This window comes from Coturnix japonica, chromosome 23 (assembly GCF_054131305.1).
Source record: "Coturnix japonica strain WE chromosome 23, WE-NBRP24, whole genome shotgun sequence".
In the NCBI taxonomy this organism is placed as follows: Eukaryota; Metazoa; Chordata; class Aves; order Galliformes; family Phasianidae; genus Coturnix; species Coturnix japonica.
This window is the reverse complement of record NC_140685.1, coordinates 3,073,882-3,094,519: the sequence shown is the minus strand read 5'-3', so window position 1 is coordinate 3,094,519 and position 20,638 is coordinate 3,073,882. Positions and strand designations below refer to the sequence as shown.

General features: G+C 44.7%; 1 protein-coding gene across 5 annotated transcripts in view; it reads left to right on the top strand.

The window, feature by feature from the left end:
- The window catches only part of COX10 (cytochrome c oxidase assembly factor heme A:farnesyltransferase COX10), an 89,116-nt gene that overhangs the window by 30,665 nt on the left and 37,813 nt on the right, over positions 1–20,638 (top strand). Inside the window, exon 1 of one of the 5 annotated variants that reach the window (XM_085522463.1) lies at positions 11,272–11,457. The exons of the other annotated variants lie outside the window; for them this stretch is intronic. The gene's annotated coding sequence lies outside the window, so the exon portion shown is untranslated. Of the gene's footprint in view, positions 1–11,271; positions 11,458–20,638 lie in introns of those variants that run through there. 5 annotated transcript variants of the gene reach the window in all.

The following is a 20,638-nucleotide window of genomic DNA, read 5'->3' as shown; positions in this document are numbered from 1 at the left end:
AGTGCTGCACTGCAGCCTCCGTGCATAGAGGTGGTTGGTTTCAACCTTTAGTACAAGACAGCAGCAGCTTCACGTGGCATTTCCAACATTATATTGCACCAGCATGCATTGCATGTAAGTTATATTCTTAAAACTGTGTTATTTTTAATTTATAGAAGCACCCATCCTCACATATGGTAACATTTTCTCATTTTTCCTAAGTTTTGACTGTTATATTAAACAGGATATTATGCATTACGTAGCAGTCTGTACTTTTCTTGGGAGCCAGCTATTTAGGTGGGATTTCTGCGCCAGCTTTGGTTAACTTTGAGCACTGTTAGAGTGTGGTTTGCAGTCTGCTGGGAGGGAATAAAGCTGCAAAAGCTTCAATAATTGGCAGCTGCATACAAGACGAAGTGCACGACTTAAAATTAACACCACCGATTATCAGCTTGTGAGGAGAAAGGTCTGTTTGCTGGTTCATTATAAAGTCTACTTTTCTTAGAGAGAAAAAGTGTTTTGTTGCATAAAGGATGCACCTCAGGATTTGTGGTGTAGCTTCTGGGTGCTCACTGGGGTTGCAGTTATTCAGGTAGCAGCTGGGTCACCCCTTCATGTTTTTGTATGATGCTGGTTGTGCAGGACTGAAGGCTGCTTTGTTTGTATCTTTATTAAGCTCTATTCTAATATCTGTTTATTTTATTGAGTCCTTAGGAGTTTTAATTTTCAAATATTTAGGGGTCCAGTCGTTGAAGAGCAGATGAGGAACTGTAAATGGTTGAAGGGGGATCCGTCCCTGTGGATCTGTTTGTTTGTATGTGCTGGGGGTGAATTCCTGCCGTGGCCCATCCTGGTTTCTCTGTGTGGTTCATAAATGGGGGAGCACGGAACAGCTTCATTCTTATTTCAGATCATGGAGTAGTTTGAGTTGGAAGGGACTCGTAGAGGTCCAAATCCTCTGCACTGAACATTGCAGCTCGGTCAGGTTGTTCAGAGCCTGGTCCAGTTTAAGGATGCCTTCAAAACAGATTTATCTCCTTAACTACTTAGCAGTTTGAAGTAGCCATTACAGTGGGTTTGTTTCTTTCCTCTCTTTTTACCTATTGCCCGATGTCTCAGCGCTGGCCTCTGGTGTTCTCCCTTTGAGCAGGTTAGTGCCAGGGGAGTTGATGAAAGTTGTTAAGAATTGATGTTTTAACCTAAAGCGTGCTGGAGAGCACAGAAAATGAGGATCACAGCATCACAGTTGTGGTTTTTGACCCCAGATGTGTTCTCCTCCTCCACTACAACTCACCTCTGCGCCGTCTCAGCTCTGAGTGCTTTAACCACGGCTGCTCTGCCTTTGTCCTCCAGCTGCTCTCCTGCTCTGCCCTAACGAGGGTTTATTGGCCCCTTCCCGCTGTAATTCAGGGATGACATTCAGTGGAGGCATTCGAGTAATTCAGCTATTCAACAATATTTGTTAATCGCCGAAATCTGGCTCTTTACAATCAATCCTCTTATCCTTTGCTTTCTGCTGGATTGATGGAGCTGTTACTTCGGGACCTGAATCTCGGGACTTATCTCCTGTGCAAGACAGGTGATTGATTTGGGGCATTAGGCATTCTCTGAGCTGCTATAAACATTTGCCTTTTTTTGTGCCTCCTTTGGAGAGACCCCAAAGCCTTTACAAACAGGTTTGTTGCCTCAAAAGTTACCAAAACATCTCTGTTTTGACGTCATGTTTTTAAAGGCGGCCACTTTGCTGCATAGTGTGGTGTTTTCCCTACATGCACACAACTCATCATATTCACAGGAGAGAGAACTACGTGTGCATCGAGGAGAAAAATAGGTCCCGTGTGTCAGAGCTGTCAGGGATGTTTTCTTCCACTACGTTGCTTTGCTTTCCTTCTACCTCCAGCAACTTTTTGCACCTCGTTATCCACTGCCTGTCAAATGTCACCATTTCTGATGCCTCCTTCTCAAGGCTGCAGCGATGCCGCGAAGCTTTCGGGCAGATCTCTCAGCACTTGGTGTGCTGCTCTGAGAAACATGCACTGCAGTTCAGAGTTTCAGCTTGAATTGTAAGGAGAGAAGTGGGTAATGTAAGCAAGAGTGGCATTATTTTTGTAAGTTGGTCTTTTCCTTTTCTGCAATTATACACCTTCCCTGTGTCTGCTTGACACCTAATGTACATGGCAGAGCTTCTCTTCCCTTTCCCCTTTGTTTAAAAATGTGACACACAAAAATCTGAGCTATAAATAAAAATCATCTTCCCCAGAATGTTTTAAAAGCTATTTCAAACACGAATATAAATAAAAACCGAGCTGGTGTTTATTCAGCATCTTTGCCCTCATAAGAACATTAGGGGTCTTTCCAGATAGTAATGTATTTATGTAGGCAGGCGGGAGATAACTTGGAAAAGAAATATTTGGCTTGCTCAGGATTGAGATTCAGTAGGAAAAAATGGAGCTTGACAGACAAAGAGAAATGCCTCCCTGTGTGGGGGGGTCCAGTGAGCGCACTTTGTAATGCAGTGTTTCCAGTCTGTTTTTTAACTAAAGGTGAACTGGCGTAAGGGGAAGTTTTGCATCTGTTGTCAGTCTTCCATGTTTTGCCTAATGGGCTGACACAACTTTTTGTGTTTTTTTTTTCCCTCTTGCTTCCCTTGCTTTGCTTTTTCTTTGTTTTGCTTTCTCTTGCTTTCCTTTGGGAAAACACGTAGCAGGGCTGGTTTAAAACACGAGTAGCTCTGTTGCCGGTGTTAGTTCCATAGCTTTGCTTGTTCTCTGCCTTTTCTGGAGGCTGACCTTGATCAGCACAGCGGAGCAGCTCCTTTTACACATCCTTTTGTCTGTTTTTTGCCAGTTTGAGGGCAGAGTTTGGGAGGTGTTTGGTTGCCCTGTAAGCTCTGCTCTCCTTCGGCTGCAGCTGTGATTGCTGACGGAGAGGAACCACTGCGTGTGCAGTGAGATCCGCTGCTGGACTGGTGAGGAATTGTGCTCAGTGAGGAGATACCACAAAAAACCATGGTGGAGCTGTAGCATGGCTTGGGTTGTAAGGGAGCTGAAAGCCCACAAGCTCCAGCCGTGCCATGGGCTGATTGCTGTGTGCCAAAGCAGCTCCTTAATGGTGTTACGCACATTGTTTGGGCTCTAAATTTTTGGGGATGGTGCACCAGCTATTGTTTGCTAAAGATCTCCTGAATTTGGAGCACTATTAGTATGACTCAACCCTGCTTTTTACATTTGTTTTGACAGTGAGCTTTAACACTCACTCCCTGGTGTCCCACCCCTTCCCAAAGTGGGGCTGTAACGTCTGGTGAGCACTCATTGCACAGCACTGCCAGTGTCCATTCTTACAAATAACCTGCTGCTGGGTGAATGGCACCCAGTCATTGCTGGGCTTCAGTGAGTCGCTGATGTCGGTGTGGCTTTCCGTTGTGTGGGCAGTCAGGATTTGTGGATGAGGTGCAGTAAGCAGAGCAAGCAGCAGAAAGTGTGCTCTAGGCAGCAGGGTGGCCAAAGGGAATCGAGCTAACAGCAAAATCAATGCAATTTCTAACCCTTAATTACTGCCTGGGAGGGTAAGGGGTCACCCCCTCTGTTACAGCACTAATTGATACAGAGCAAGGCTGCATTAACGTTTTGCAAGCAAGCTGGATTACAGCAAAGTAAATCTAACAGGAGATTTGATGGAAACGCATCAGTTTCATAGAAATGGTTGGGTGATGGATTTGGGGCTGTGTGTGTTTGGGATGCTCTGCACACAGCCTCCATGTCTGCCCATCCCTAAGCCACCGAGTCCACTCAGTATGCGTGGACACTCAAAGCTTGTGTAAGAAATGAGATAACACAAATGCAGCTAAATCTAATGTCCCCATCCAAGTGGTGGGAGGTGGTCTCAGCCAGCTCTCTCCAACAGAACGCTTTTGGGTTTTAATTTATGCATCTCAGAGCAAAGCTTCCAACAGAGTCACTCGGCAGCACTTTCCCCTTGTTCTGTTTTGCTGTTGCACCCTTTGCTCTCAGGACGTGGCTTAAGAAATTCTAGGGAGAATGCGTGGGGGTTCTTGTACTTTGCTCTTGTGCTAATGGATCTGGGAAAAATAGAAGCAATTGAAGGAAGAGAAGTGATCAAGCAACGAGCAAAACTTTTAACTGGGAAGAAAATCACCGCAGCTCTTTCATTTAAACAGTGATTAAAAGCTGGGAGCAATTTCATTGCAAGATTTGGGTCCTTGCAATTTATAAAGCCTCTTTAGAGCAACATTAGAGTTTTTGTTTCCTGCCGTTGAATCGTTCATCATGTAGCTTTAGATTAGTTAAATCAATATCTGAAATCCTATATCGCCGTGTAATTTAATTAGAATGATAAATAATTGGATCTAAATTATCATTCATTATCGGTGCATTAAAGTATATGCACACACGAAGGAAAAAATTAACCGCACTTGTGAAATGCTGGCGATCTTTAAAGTAAACCAACCCCATCCTGTTTAGAAAGAGCTCTGGGAATTCAATTAGCTAACGGGGTAATTTTGCTCTGTCTCTTCTCTGTCAGCAGCTCACAGCGTTTTACGAAGGGGGGAAAAAAAAATATATGTGAAAATCTCCTGTTCCTGTTAACATCTGCCACTTAACGCTTCACATGTTCTGCTGCCTTATAAATAATGGATTCTATCTGCGTGTTTTTATTTCCCTGCAGCAGTTGGACGTGGTGGGCTCTGCTAGGGAGGTGGTTTCCAGGTTTGTAGTTGTATCCCAACTCAGAAGGAGCCCTTAGGAGTCTTTTGCTCGACTCCTGTTGACTTTGAGTTCTTTATAGAAGGTAAAACGCTGCTCCTGTTCCTCGTTCTGCTTCATTCCGCTGGTGCTCCCTAAGCTGGTTACTAAAAGAATGAGCTCCTCGGTGATGAAGCTGCTGTTGCTGTCTGATATTTATTGCGGCGATCAGATCTTTCTTTTTTGGGGGTTTGTCCCATGTTTAACCTAATTGCCTTTAGTTGGAAGCCCAAGGTTTTACATCAATACGGTGCCTAGAAATGAAAAATTTCATTCATCTTTTTCCCCTTGGCTCGTAAAGCTATTTCAGAAACCACAAAGAGCTGGCTGAGAACTCCCCCGTGATAAAATTCAGTGTGAGATTAGAGAATTTATCCAAATCTACATGTTGATTTTTAATACCAGTAAATTAGATCCATCTTTTTGTATTCACAGAGTGCTCTCCCCGCGCAGCCCGCGTTGTAAATCACTTGCAGCCCGTCTGGCCAACACCTGATTGCACATGCTATCACCAGGAAGGTTTCAGCACCGCTCTTTATTATTTAATGATTGAAATACTTTCTTTTTTTTTTTTTTTTTAACCTGCTCCCAAGAGCCCAAAGATTTACAGCCCTGCAGGGACCCACAGAGCTGTGATATTTCCTTTCATGGTCTCTCCGACTCCGATTGCCGAAGTTGCATGCGGGGCAGCCCGCGTCCTGCCCTCCCCCCTCCACTTTCCTGTTCGGAGCCATCAGATAACCGTAGTTTGTTCCTCTGTGCTCTCGCATGGCACTGTGCAGCTCCAGGTTCTCAGCTGACCAGATTGTCTTTCAGTTCTCACATGCTCCCTGTTCGGGGGAAATGCTGTGGGGATTTGGTTAAGATTTGCTCCCCCTCCTTATCCAAAAATCTTTGTTTCCTGTGCCTTATTCTGTTGTAGAAACACGGAGAGATATGGCTGCGGTGTCCTTAAAAAACATGGTGGGGTGAAAAATAAATTGTCCTTATCCATGAGATTTCTTAGCGTGCGATATTGGAAATCTATGAAGTTTTCTTCATTGCAGCTGAAAATCAGGAATCTGATGAGCACGCTAATAGCGGTGTTTTATTACGGCCTTTAAAGACGCATGGCGCTTTGCTTTCGGCCATCTTCTGCATTTCAATCAGACCTCTGCGCTCTTCATGGTGTCTAATTCCTGCAGTGAATATGCTGGAAGTATTTAACATGCTGAAATCCCCATTATTTAGCTTCTGGATGCAGTCATCAGATATTTTAGCAACCATTGGAAGATTCACATTGCTTAAGATCGCATGCACTTTGGCTTTTAGAAAGTCTTCCAAAATGAGAAAAAAAAAAAGATGTAGAAAAAGCACGTGAAGATAAGTTGTATGAACTTTGACATTCTACTTCGAGGTTACCTTTGGGATTGATGTATCTCTTCTTGGGAAGCCTTTGGAGGTGGATAATGTTGTGCTGACTGTAGTGTCTCAGAGGATGCACGCTAGGAAAATAAGTGTAAAAGGAATCCTCATTTTGGCTGAGCAGTGGGTGAGATTGTCCCTAGATGTCATTAATTACACTTTAAGTAGTTGGATGCAACATGCATTGCCCTGAGACTGACATCACTTTTTATGCATATAAGACTTCATGGTGCTATTTTACAGGTAAAAGATATCCTTTATTCTGGAATAAGAATAATAAATATCAAATCATATATAATACTATTTCCTGAAGGGATGAGATGTCACAAAAAGGTGATTATGTAGTCTATCAGTTTTTTCCTTCTGTATCATAAACCCCTCCCTCCCATGCTATTGCAGCCTAGAATCACACCAGTCTGCTGCTATTTCTCTCCACTTTGTGGTTAAACACTCAGCCCTGTGAGCAATAGCTCACCTAATCCCCATTTATTTGTATTATTTTAACATTGTAAGCCTTCTGCCCACCTCCCCCCCGGCACTGACCCACTGTTCCTATGGAGCAGGAAAGCTGGGATCCCAAATGTTGCTTTTGCTAATGGCATGACATTAAAGTGTAACTCACTGATGAGTTTCTACACTTCGTTACATGAACATGTAGGACTTGATATTGTTTTCTCCAGAGGTATTTTTCCCAGTTTATAAACAGAAGCATCACTACATGGTACAGAATCACCTCTGCATAGTTTTTATGGACTTAATTACATCTGGGGGGCTTCGTTTGGTTTCAAACCCCCCTGGTTTCATTGCTTGTGATATGCAGGCAAGTTCCCAGTGTGGAGCTCTGCTTACTGTTGCCCGCTGCATGCAGTGTTTGCAGCCAGGCATTGCTACAGGGTGCACTGCATGGAGGCTGCATTGCATCTGAGCGCCGTTTAAAATACTGTTGGAGGCAAATAGCTGGAACCTTGGGTGGAAAAAACCAGTGCCCTCTGCTTTCAGATCTTTGTTTGTTTTGCTTGGGGAACAGCAGGAAGAGAACTGCACCCGATCGCTTCAGGCTGTCGGGATTTGTTTAAGTAAATGTGAAATGTAATTGCAGCAGCACCCCGAAAGCACACACACACCCCCCCCCCCCCCTCCCAAATACTGCCTTCAGGTTTTTGTTGTTTTTAAAGCTTTTCCTTCCCAGCCCACTATGACTATCAGAGAAGCTTTGTGCTGCTGCACCAATGCTGCTACTGGGATCCTCAGTGAAGGGGAAGCCCAAAGCTCGAGTGATGTGTGTCATTCTCGACTTTTAGAGTTGATTTGCATCTTGGTTTTAAAGCAGTAAATTACCAACAGAGCAGAAAATAAGGATTTTGGACTTGGTGTTTGTTGCTGTTTTTTGGTCATTGTTGGTTGTTCTTTGCGGGTTTAGTTTGCTCTGTGCAGGATGAAAAGCATGGCAGAGATTTCCCTTCATTCAAAAGCATCTCAGTTCGATTTTCTCTGCTCCTGCCCCTGTTTCTCAAAGCCTTCTTCATTTTCAAAGCGTTTCCCTTTGCGTCTTGCTCTTGCTTTTTTTTTTATTGTCAGTTTTGATCACATTTCATCCCTTGTGTTCTGGGAAGTTTCCCCATTCCCATAGACTGCCACATTCCTGTTCTGATTGAGCTGTACCCCCAGCACTGCCCGCTCATCGCGGTGCCATTGGGGCTCAGTTTGCTGCCCTGTTAGCACCACCTTCCATGTTGCCAAGAAACTTCAGGAAAAAAACAAAGAGAAAAGAAAATGCAGCTGGCACTAATGCTGCATTAAGAGCTGTCCTGCCATAGGACATCTATTCCTTAAGGCGCATTCATCCTGCTTCCCTTCCAATGCAAAGCGAGCTCCTGTGCAAGCAGTCCTATTTTTAATAGGAGCGTTCATAGCTCTTTTAGCCTTTGGGAAGGCCAGGCTGGGGTCAGCTGCCTGCAGATGACACGGAGCTCGGTGAGGACAAGGCTGGCTGATGGGCTGCTTGCTGCTGATCCCTGCCCATCGCTGCGGAACACAAAAGCCCCAGCTCCTCCAGCCTTGAAGGAGGCTCATCTTGCAGATGGAAATCCCAATTTAAAACGTTCCCAGTGCACAGTCATGCGCTTTCACTAGAAAATGGGCACTTCAGAGAGTATTTTTCCTCCCTGCGTGCCCTGAAGAGGCACGGCAGTTGCTGATGATAAACCCAACAGGTGCCCGGGCTGCCGGGTACGGGGCCAGTTGGCCGCCTGCCTGCAGCACACAGTGCCTGCATTGTGTCCATAGGTTTTGGTGTGCTTCCACGGCCACAACAGGGATGGGATAGCCCAGTTGAAATACATACTTCAACTCCTAGGGGATTAAATGAGTTTCCTTTGCTTTACAGTTCAGAATTTTACAGTTTCTTTGTTTGGGGCTTCTCAGATTGCTTAATGATTTTTTTTCCCCCCCGTTTTGCCCAGATGTGTATAATAGTAGCATTTGAACCTTAGTAGGTTTGCCAATTTTATTACTCGACATATGGTATATCCTCTTATTTTTGTCTACTATATCACTCTTTTGCTGAGAAATCCCTCGGCATGCACTTTTTTTCTTGTTATTCTTCGATTCTGAGCTTTGTAACTCTGCTGTGCTCCAAAATTCAGCCTTTTGGTGGTGATTCAAGACGACAAAATATCAGATGTTTTGATTCTGTCTGAGAAGTATTGTTTAAGCTGTCACTTACTGGGAGTATTATGATAGATTAAGGTTGAAACAACCCCTTCCCCAGCTCCCCTGTAGCCTACTGCTTTCAGGCATGGGAGAAGCTGTGTTCAAGGACGTGCTGGATGAAAGGTGCAGTGGTTGCTGCAGATGTGGCTCTGGCATGAAGCTCAGCCTGTGCTGGTGGTGCTGGGGAGCCCAAAAATCCCAGCCAAGACCCTCGTGAATCTATAAGGCTGATGCTGCCAGCTTGGCTTCTTGCAGAGATTTGGGCATCCCTGCTGTCTTCTGCCTCCAGACCCTTCCTGAAGCCCCCAGAGCAGCAGAGAGGTCATGGTGGGACTCAACAGGCACGCTTGGTCTGCCATAAGGTATTTCTACCTTATGCATCCTTTGCTCAGAGCATCATATATCCATTGTTAAGCTCTTCAGGAGTACATAATATTCCTCTATGCAATCCCCTGTGTGCATGGCTCATCCTTGAATGCTTATTATGTATTTATAGTGACCAACATTTGCAAAGAATGTGAGCAGAAATTGTTTTCCTGGTAGGCTCAGGAGTGAATTCTTTGGTGGTTTACATCTCTATAACTCAATTAAATGGCATTAGGATAGATTTACATCAGCTGAGTTCTCAGCCTGGGGTCCAAATATAATTCTGAATAATGATGGTTTTTACAAGTGATATTTTTCTTTGCTTTATGAAATCTGATTGGTTTTTGCTTCACAGCAGTTTCTTAAGCTTCCTCTGTAGTAAAGTCTGCCTGTAGGGGAGTTAAGGAGGATATTTAGCCTGCGAGTGACTCATAAGGCCTCGTAGTAATTTGTAGGCTGCTGCTGCTGTCCCTAACGCATCGTTTGCATGATAAGTCTTGTAGCAGCTTCCCATCTCAACTGTAAAGACCCGAGTTGTTCAGATTCTGTCGTTTGTTTCCCACGCAATGGGAACAAGCACAGCTTTCTGCTGGCAAATATTTTGCTAATGCATGCGTCTGGGTTTGGGGAATACGCCTTGCTGTGCGATGCTAATTGCAGTTAATAATAATAACCTCTCAGGTAATCTTCTATATAATGGGGAGTAAAAATAATTTCCTTACAGCATTGCTGATATTCACAGCAGAATGTTTTATGGCTGTTGTGTTTCTTGAGGAAAAGGCTGGGCTTCTGTCATAGAGGGCTCGGCGTGCTGTGATGGTTCTCCAATTAATACAAAACCAGGCAGGAGCACCTTGCTGTGTTTTGCCATTAGAAATGTTATCCACAGCACTGATATCCTCATAGAATCATGAAGGTTGGAAGAAGTCACTGAGACCATCAAGGCCAAGCCAGCCCACCATGCCCACTGCTTGCATTGCTCACTGCCACATCTCTGTGTTCCCCAGTGTGCAGTCATTGCTATCCACAGGTTGGCTGAGCTTTCTTTTTGTCCACTTAACTTGAGTTATCCTATTGGATTCACCCATTGGTGTCTTCCACAGGGGACACCCAGCGTTATTTTTACAGAACCATAGAGCACCCCAAGCTGGAAGGATCCCATACGGATCATTGAGTCCAATCCCTAGCGCCATGCAGCACCACTCAAACCCAAAGCCTGGTGTCCAAATGTTCTTTGAGCTCCAGAACAATGTTTCTATAATCAAAAGCAATTCTGTTTAATACAGCTATATAGCTTACACTGTTAGGTTTTTCATTAGAAGTGATAGTGGCTGCCTTTGGCTGGGACATAGTTTGGTTTGCAGTCGGCCTTTTTGTGTCTTCAAGTTGGAACCTGTAGAGCAGCTCATTGAGTCACCCAGCAGGAGAGGAGGTTCAGCTCCTGCCTGGATGCTGCCAGTATTGTGTGGTTCATCTCTGACGAATACAAGGGTTTGTTAATGGCAGTGCTTGGCTCTCACTTCCCTGGGACAGATCTGGAAGGATTGCTTTCCTCTGCTGGGAATGCCTTTAGAGAACAGCTTTCATCCTAGCATGGACAATTTCTCTCAATTTTTTTCATATTTCTCCGTGAGAATTGCTAGCCCTGACTGTCAGTTTCTATAGTTTTATAGATAAACACTTGAAGATACATCTTCAGTCCACAATCCCATGTTTATGGGAGGGGGTAAAGCTGTGAGACTGGAGTAATTCTAACACACGCCGCCTCCCCCCAACCCCGGGCTGGTTTTACAGCACGCATTGCAAATTGCCCACAGAATTTATGTCTCCCTCAATCCCACTTTGCTTCTCATTTTCAGTAAATTTCACACCCGTCGCAGCCTCCCCAAAGATCGCTCAGCAATGGACGTTTATGGGAGCGTTTCACAAAAGGAATTGCAGTGTTGCAAGTTGCTGGAAATGCCTCCAGATTGGCCGTGATTCAGTGCACTGTCAGCAGCTGTCCTTTTCTTTGCACGCACAGTCACATCCCACCTCTGTGTGTGTGCATTTACATGCGGGTATTTACATGTGGGTCTGTCCCAATGGTGACAAGTCACGAGAATTAGAGTCTTCCATGAAGCTTTCCAAGCTGGGAGGCATGGAGGATTTCCAGCCACAAGCAGCATCCATGAGAGGCACTGAATTTAGATTGCAGTTGTTCTTGTCCTGAATGACTTTTGGATTTAAATAGGTGAGTGTGGGAACCAAGGAGAAAACATGGAGACATCAGGCGACTTCTTGCAGCATCACTATGTGGGCTGTTAGGACCTGACCTGGGTTAACAGCCGGGTTTTGTTTTCTCATTCTGGATATTATCTGCTCTTGGATCGAGCCTGAGGGCTTCTCAGGTAGAAAGAGTTGGAATGGTAAAAAAAACACAGAAGAAAATGACATGTTTTCTTAATCAGAGCATGACTGTGCAGTAGCGTGAAGAAGGCTGCACAGTACTGTGCTGTGCCATCACAGGGGTGAGTACAGGGAGGAGAGCTCGTGTTTAAACCTGAGAGTGGCGCTGGGAAATAAAGAAATGGGCACAAATCAGCTGTGAGTAACTGCAAGGTGGAAATCAGACGGGTGTTTTCAACCATTGTGAGCTTCTAGTAATTAATAGAAGGGTAGTCCCTTTTCCTGCATGTCAGAGGCAGCTCAGCCCCAGCTGCATTGGCGGAATTGCTTCAGCAAGGGGTGAGGGTCTTCTCCAGGTTTGCACTGTGATTAAAGCAAAAGAATACGGTTAAAGCCTGGCCCTTGTTCCTGTATTTTGATGATACTGTGGGTGTTATTTAACAGATTTTTCTTTGCTTGTTTTTTCAATAATTTCTCGTTCCATTTGGAATCTTATTTCCTTTTTCTCCTTTTGAATTGGAAATGTGATATATTTGTATTGTGAAGAACAACAGCTTCTCCAGCCAGCAGCAGCCTGTCACCTCCCTGCATCCCAAAGAGCTGATGGCTGTACCTGGACCCAGTCTGTTCCCTTTATAAAGGCAGTGGGGAGCTGGCAGAGATGCCCTGAGACCTGTTTTCTGCTGGTCCAGCTCTGCTCTTCTTCCAGGAGAGCCTCACTGCTAAACTCAATGCTAAAACTTTTTTATTATTATTTTCCAAGGTGAGGATGACATACATGTGAAAGCGCCTCCTGTTACTTGATATTTAATTATGAAAGCATCCGCTGGAAAAATAGCATGGGCCTGGTGTAATCAGGGCTGCTGCAGACCTGCTAATCTTTTCATTTGGTCTAGACATCAAGGATGCTTTGTGCTGAGCTGGCTCTGCCCTGATAATCTCAGACCTTCTGGACTGAAAGTTTTGGGCCTCTTTATGAAGTGGGGGGGTGGGGGGAACTCCTCCATAAACCCCTTTTGCTTTGCAGTGTTCCTCTTTTGGCTGATAAATGCCTATTTGATTAGTTCATGGAAAAGGTATTTGGGTGAACCTGACCGCGGAGGCAGCCCAGCTTCGTGCGAGTGCCTTGATGTCTGGGAGCTGGGAGCCCCTGTGTGCTCCCAACCACAGCCCGGCTGCTGGGGCTGCGGCTCTGAGCTCTGACAGCTCCGCTCAAACATCCCTTCCCTTTGCCACGCCACTTTATTAAAGATATTCTTTAATTACACTCTAAAAGAGATCCCTGTTCCTTGGCAGCGGATCAGAAAGTGATGGACGGGTTTCCTTCTGCTTTTGGACGCATCTTCTGTTTTTCTCCTCCTTCTTTGTTAATTTCAATAATCCTCCTCGTTATCTGTTTTTAATCAGTTCAAAGATGATAAACATACACTAAAAATAATGGCTAACAGAGTGTTTTCCCCAACCTACTCATTTGTTGAGCGCTTTCAGTCTGCAGCAGGTTTTCTGTACTGACTTTAATTAAGGAGCAAGTGGGAGGGCGGCAGGGAGAAGGAGGGAATTCCCTTCACCTGGAAAATGCATTGGGAAAGTCATTCTGGGTCAAAACAAAGAAATCCTGCCTCTCAACAGTGGCCAAAACCGATTGCCTGAGGAGGAGTGGAAGAGTATAAATGAGGTTTTATATTTTTTATGTTATATACTTATATATATAACATAAATATATATATATATTTCTTTATTTTTCGGTCTTTGCATGGAGAAAAAAGCAACAGATTTTATCTACCTGGGAATGACTCCAGTGCTGCCTGAATGCGACTGCTGTCTGGTGTGGCACAGTGCAGGGGTTCGCTGAGGATCATGCTCAGAAAGCAGGATGGTGCTGCTGCTGGGATGGGTGAAGCTGTTGTCCTGCCTGTGCTGAGCAGCCCCAGCATGGTACGCAGCTGCCCAAGGAGGCTGTGGATGCCCCATCCCTGCAGGCATTCAAGGCCAGGCTGGATGTGACTCTGGGCAACAACTATATTTGTTGTTAATTCCTCCAAATTTCATGGCAGCGCCCCAGGGACGGGCTCAGAGCTGACCAGGTTTTCCCCTGACTTTGCACTGTTTGCAGGCCTCCCTGCCTCTTCTCTGTAGCTTATCAGATCACGGTGCCAGATTATCTCTCTGCCAGCTTTGAGAAGCTGCACTCAGTTGTCAGCAGCTTGTCTGCTAATAGGCACAACTGTTCTCCATCAAGGCTGCTTGAGCAAAGCATCTGGAAATGTGGAAATTCAGAGGAAATCTCGCTGGTTCAACCCAATGGAGAAAACCCATGCAGCTTTGGAGGATGAACTGCCAAACTATAAATATTTATATAGTAAATGCATATGCTTGTGTGGAAACGAAGCGCTTCGAACCATGTGAGCAATCCTCCAAACCTGTTCTGTGTATGTTTCGGTGCAGAAAATACCTCTCCCATGTTTTATGTGTACGAGTGGATGTTTAGACAGGAGTTGCCAGGGTGCACCAAGGAGGTGATGTGCAGCTGCTTCTCACTGCAGCAAGGCACTTGCAATCAGTTTCTTTTACCTGATTACTGTTCTTTTCTTCTTATTATTCACGTATTATCTTTTGGCTGGGAGCACGTGTGATATGTTTTGCACTTATTTCTGCAGCCACGTTTACGTCATCATTTTGCCATTTTTTATACAGTGAAACTGAGAGTCCTACCTGCGCTTTCTGCTGCTCCGTTTAAACAAGAACTGAAGCACAAAGCAAAGCAAAAATGGCATTTACTAAATAACACAGTCTGTGTGTTTAAGTGACTTGTAAAACTCAATTAGGTTTCATCTAATGTTAATACTTACAGAATCACAGAGCTGTGGAATGGCCTGGGTTGAAAAGGCCCACAGTGCTCATCCATTTCCAACCCCCTGCTATGTGCAGGGTCACCAACCAGCAGCCCAGGCTGCCCAGAGCCACATCCAGCCTGGCCTTGAATGCCTGCAGGGATGGGGCATCCACAGCCTCTTTGGACAATCATGCTGGAGCTGTAGGCTCTTGGATGGGCAGTGAGCTCTCCTTTAGTCACTGTTTCTCCAAAGGATTGACAAATAGCTTTGTATGAACCCCACTCATTCTGCCACACTGCTGTTTCTGTGCCATCGTGCTCCTTATTGTTGTTCTTTTGTTTAAAGAGTGGCCTACTGAAATAGAGAGGACCACATTGCCCTATTTTTGTTTAAACTCCTACAGCATTTCAAAGGCTTGCTGTCATAAAACAAATAAATTTAAGCAAGCAAATAGGTCATTATGCCTTAAAAAGCCACGGGAGGTAATGCTGATTTGGTGTCTTAATTGGTTTCCAAGCTAAAATTAATAGTGTGTGGAATCCCTCTTAGTAACATGACTCAGAACTATTTATTTTTCAACTCCTCTTTTAACTCCAGCTGAGATTGATGGGCATGTTATCTTAGCGTTTGGGAGATGCAAGCAGTATTGGAATGACAAACATTTCTTGACAGCTTTAGAAAGACGGATGATGTGATGCCGTGCAACAGGTTGGGCTGTTTGTGCTTTCTGATGGGTCCTGGTGGGGCTGTTGCTTCACTTTCTGTCTTAATGAAGGGGAAGAAAAGGTGAGAGCTATTTATTGGTCTGGGATGTCTTTGCAACTTGGATTCTCCATGCAGAGGTTTGTCATCCAGCCCTTAACAGGAGAGCATAATGATGGCCACCATCATTTAATGGTCCTGGCTCATGCACGATGCTTTATAAGAAGAAAAAAACTACTGGATTTTACCTGCAAAACTGGAGCTAATTAAATGCATATTGTACATCTGTTATTGTACCTTGCTGCTATATTTGGCAACTGTGCTTTTTCTGGTTAAAAATGTGGTGTTTTGAAGATAGAGCCCTTACCAGAACTACTTTACTCTGGGTAAAACCCCTCAGCTTGAACAGAAACTCCATCTAGTTTTGTAGGCAGCTCTTTGTTCCATTTGATCAATAGAACTGGGCTGGCTTTGTGAAGGAGTCTGAGGACTGGGAAATCAGCTGGAGAAAAGAGGTGTAGTGAGGACACTGATAGCTCCCCATTAAGTTCCATGCAAATGGGAGACAGGATGGCTATTAGTCTGAATTTGCTTTGTTGCCAAACTGATTTTATACAAACGTAGGTGGTGATGCACCCATCGCTGAGTTTGATACGGTCTTTCAGCATTCACAGCCCTTCCTAAGAAAAGTAATGAGCACCTTTTGGAGCTTTCCAGCCAGTTAAATGTTAATAAAGTCTTCAAATCCCTTGCAGGTATTTCTCTCTCTTTTTTGACTTCATCATACTCCCATCTCCTACAGACTCAGTAATTTGCCTGAATGCGCCATGTGTAAGAACGTGACTTGCAGCTCTTCCCCTTATCAGCTCTCCCTGCCATCAGCTCTCCAGTACCTCACTGAATTCAATCTCGGGGGATGATTTTATTAATATTAAGAGGTCTGAGCTGCCGGGAGGTCCAGCTGATCGTTTCTGTGACAGTTGGGCAAAGTTTTCCCGCTGTTCTGTTAGGCAATGTTAATGCCGTTTACACCCTCGTTCGCGCTTAGAATCTCGAGCCCAGATTTTGTTCCTTGTTTTTTTCTTTGGTGTGGGATTTTTTTGTTTCTTTTCTTTTCTTAATACTGGTGAGCTTTCAAGGCTTCTTTTCCAGAAGGAGCTGAAGGCTCCTCTGCCAAATGCCGACAGACCAAAGCAAATCAGTTTTTCTCAGGTGTCAGTAAAGTGCAAGGAAGAAAGCAATTCTGTATTTCCAAACCTTAAGAAGTGTTTGAGAGTAATTAAACTGCATGTATGCAAATAAATACATAACCTTTCTGTGGCCCAAAGCAGGCAAGCCTGCTGCTTATGTACAGCACTACTTTTGTCTGTGTTGTAAGAAAGAAACGAGCAGTGAAAATGAATGCGTCTACACATGATATAAGAGCTCAGTTTATGGATTAATATTCGGGTGCCTGGCAGGAAGCACATTGTGCTGGATTAGTATTCTTATCGTCAGAGTGACAAATTATAAAGAGCTGATTAAAATGACCTGAATCCTGGACACATGGGGAGGCAATGGGAGATGTGTGGGAATGATTTAAACCTCACCTTTACACTTCCGTGCTCTGATCTCCTGGGAAGAAAAAGCAGAGCAGCAGCAACACAGCTTTGTTTTATAGCTCTCTGTAGTGGGGACCAAAAAGTGGCTGTGGAGGGCTCAGGATCCCTGTGGTTTGTTCCTAGAGAGCAGTAAAGGCTTCGCATCTCAGCCAGGCGCTAAGGAAGCTGCTGCCTGTTGGCTCTCAGTTGCCATCTGGAGGATGCTCGTGCCTCCTGGCTGAGCATTATGCACATCTCACACTTGCACTGGGCAGCAAAAATACTGCCCTAAGAGTTCCTGAAGAACAGCTTCCTTCCACTACAGGAATTTCTCTAAGCCATTTTCAGTATCGGGTTTTATCTGCAGTATTGCTCAAAGCAGCTGCACTGTGTTCAGAGGACCTGGCCTGGTGTATTTTAGGACACAGAGTAACTTAAACCAGATACCGACCTTGTGCAATTCCTATCTTCAGCAAAGAGGCTGCTGTATGCAGTTGTGTTTGTTTTTTAAATTACATGTTGTCCTCGTGGCACGCTGCTGTCATGACAAACATGATTTAATTCAGAGGAATCTCTTTGAGAGCGTGGCGTTGCAAAGGGATTTGGGGTGTATTTTGGTAAGCATAGAAGTGGTGATTTTCTTCAACTTTGCAATCGTTCCTAAAATACATTGGAATAAACACATACCTCTGCTTGTAGACATCAACTTGTAGTTCATCATTTATGAATAGGCACAAATCCTGCATGGGTAGGTGGTTGACTTTGGGTGACTGCAGTCCAACTGTTGAATTTTGTACCAAAAAGTTAAGTTTTCTCTTCATATTTCAGGGAAACATGATGTATATGCTGCTTTATTGCCTTATCCCAAGCCTGGATAGAGAGGACTGTGTAACCCCTAAAGGAGAGAGAAACTATGCAGTTGTGCACTTCAGGTGGGAGCTGAATCACAGCTTCTCCCTCTCCTCCTCTTGTCATGCCTAGAGTGACTGAAAGGATCAAGTAATGATCCAGGCAGAAAGGAACAGGGGGAAATGTGTCCAGGTTGGGTCACTGTTGGATCAGCACAAGGGAAGAATGTGAGGTGGAGCTCATATCTGTGAGACACATTCATAGCCAGTTGGGTTTTAAGGTGCAAAGGAAGAGCAGAATGGTGCCCAAGTCCATGCCCAAAGGATGGGATGGGAAGGGCTTCACTGCACCTGGAAATGGCTGCTTTTGGCTCAGGGAGACAAGGGGTTGTGGTAGAAAAGTCTGAAGATATTCATACAACTGAAGACTGCCTGTAGCCCATAATTATGTTTTCCTACTTGATGGTCACAACCGTGCCAGTCCTTGGCTGTTGCAATGGGATTGGTGAACTGTGTGGGCAATGAGGCACAGTGCTGTCTGGACCTTGTCACTGACACTCCTGAGTGTTAGCACAGCCACACTCTATTCCAGCTCCTTGTAACAGCACTTGTGATAGCATCAGAGGACTTTGTGTGGCAAAAGTGTTGATGAAGAGGCTGACAAGCCACAAGCCTTTAATGACTCCTTGTTTTCTTGGTCTCTAATGGGGTTTGGATGAGCTGACAACAAATACAGGGTGGGCACATCTCCCCGCTGCCCTGGTCATGGGAAGCTGTGAGGAAGATGGATGTCACTCCTGGAGGCATTTTGGGTGGGTTTGGGGTTTCTCTTTGTTTCAGAGCCCAATGCCTGGGATGGCTGGGCTGGCATCTCAAGTCACTCAGTGGGCACTGAACCAAGTCCCCGGTGTGCCATGGGAACTCAGGGCACTTTCTGGTTAAGTGTACTCAGTGATTAAGCACAAAAACCTGTCAGATTTCTCAGGCCATGGGACAAATGTCCCTGAGGACCCTCAGAAAGTCCCGTGCCTGGAAGTGGCCAGAGAAATAGCAGCACGTCTTGTCCTGATGGCCTAAAAGGCGAACCTGCACAGCACGTCATTAATCTTACAAGACAAATAAGTGCTAATTGAAGTCTGAGAGTCTTTGCATTCTCAGCCTTGAAAATATGTTTCTGAAGTGACAGATCTCAGCACTTTCTCTGCAGTTACCTCCTGTCCTCTTCCCTGTAGACAGCAATGGGCTGCTGAACACTGGCAATATGAGGAACGTGTCTTCAAAACAAGCGCAGCTTGGCAGCTGCTTTACCTCGCAGCTTTCCTTGGGTTCACTGGAGAGTGACAGTTTGGGGTTTAGCTGCCCTTCTCTACCTGTAGGTAACATTGTTCAGGCTTGCATCGAGCTCGTTTTTAATTAGAATCCTCTTTGAAATGGAAAATAATAAAGCAGGTCTATAGCAAGGCTGGGAAGAGCAGAGCCAGGGGGGTTTCAGATACTGCTTTAAATAAAAAAATAAAAGACAAAAAGAAAGAAAAGAAAGAAAAAAAAAGCCATTTCTAATCCTTAAAATATTTGGCTTGCTTTATTTTCATATCTTGAAGACAAACAGGTGCTGCGTGCCCTTTATGATTCTCAAATACACCATCTCCAAGCCAGCAATCTCTAAAGCCTTCCCTTGTTTGTACAATTAGGGTGGGATTTTCAGAATCACTCAGTATTGGTCTGTCTGTGCTCTCATTGAAGTCAAACTGCCATTGACTTCAGTGGGGATGGTGTTAGATCAGTACAGGAGTGCTTTTGAAAATCCTTCCTTTGCGTGGCTTTCTTGGTTTTTTTTAGGCACATCTGTGTACAATTGAATCAAAAGACCTTTGTAATAGACTTTAATTATTCTTTGTTGTTTTCATATAAAAGTGATTGAAAGGAAACCGGGAGAAAACCTATAATAATAATCTTGACTTTGATCTTATTTACCATAAATTATATGTTCTGTTTTTCTTTGCCTTTTATGTAATTATACGTTACTTTATCACAATATGAGATAAATGGCTCAAAACACACGGAGTAGAAATAACCAGATAGTACAGAGGGCTCAAAGGAGGAGCTGGAACCTTTGCAGCCTGCTGCATTTCCAGGGCTTGTTTTAACACTGTGCTCTGAACACGTGAGATACTCATCACACAATCAGAGTATCTCAAGTTGGAAGGAGCCTGCAGGGATCACTGAGCCCACACTGCACCCTGGGAATGGCACATTGTTTGGAGTGCTTAGGATCAGGCTGAAGGTTTTGTGCTCCATGAGTGCATGGGGCCTTAAACAGGAGCTACTCTGGGGGTCTGGGTTGGTCAGGGACCTGTAGATGGGGTGGGAGGGTGATGGCTGGCAGTGAGGGCCTTGCTGGGTCCTGCCCAGCCCTAGCATTGGTATTGCAGTGGAGAGATCCGCACGTTGACACAAATTAAACTGTTTTTTAATAGCAAGGTTATGCTCTGGCTTTAAATTTGTCAGTTCTGATGTAAACGTGTGTTTAGAGTTAGAGGGAAATGTACATCACATCCAATACATGGAGGCCAGTTGCTGCCTCCAGCATCTGCTGTTCCAGTTCAGAGCAGGCCCTGGGTGCTCAGATCGCAGCAGAGCGGATGGGAAAAGCTCACAGTCCTCCATGCGGGCGATCCATTTGATAAACTATATGACATGTTGTTCCTCGTAATGTGCTCTATTTATGTTTGTGTGTTAACAGGAATCAGGGTATTGAATTGTCATAATTCAGGAGCTGAAATTGTTCCCGCAGGAATGACCACAGAAGGCAAACAGCTCCGTGCTCAGACTTTTCCATCCCTAATTAATTGCGAACAGTCAGGCCACTCAATCTGAGAACTTAATAGGTGGTGGCTGTATTTAACTGCAAATCAAGTGCTCGGTGATGGTGTGGAAGGAGTGAGCTTGGGAGTCCTGCTCGAGTCTAAATAACGTAATTAATGTGTGTCCCAGTCAGTGCTATGGGCTGCTATTGCCAGGAAGGAGAAATGAAGCAGTCTGCAGTGTTTCACTTAGAAACA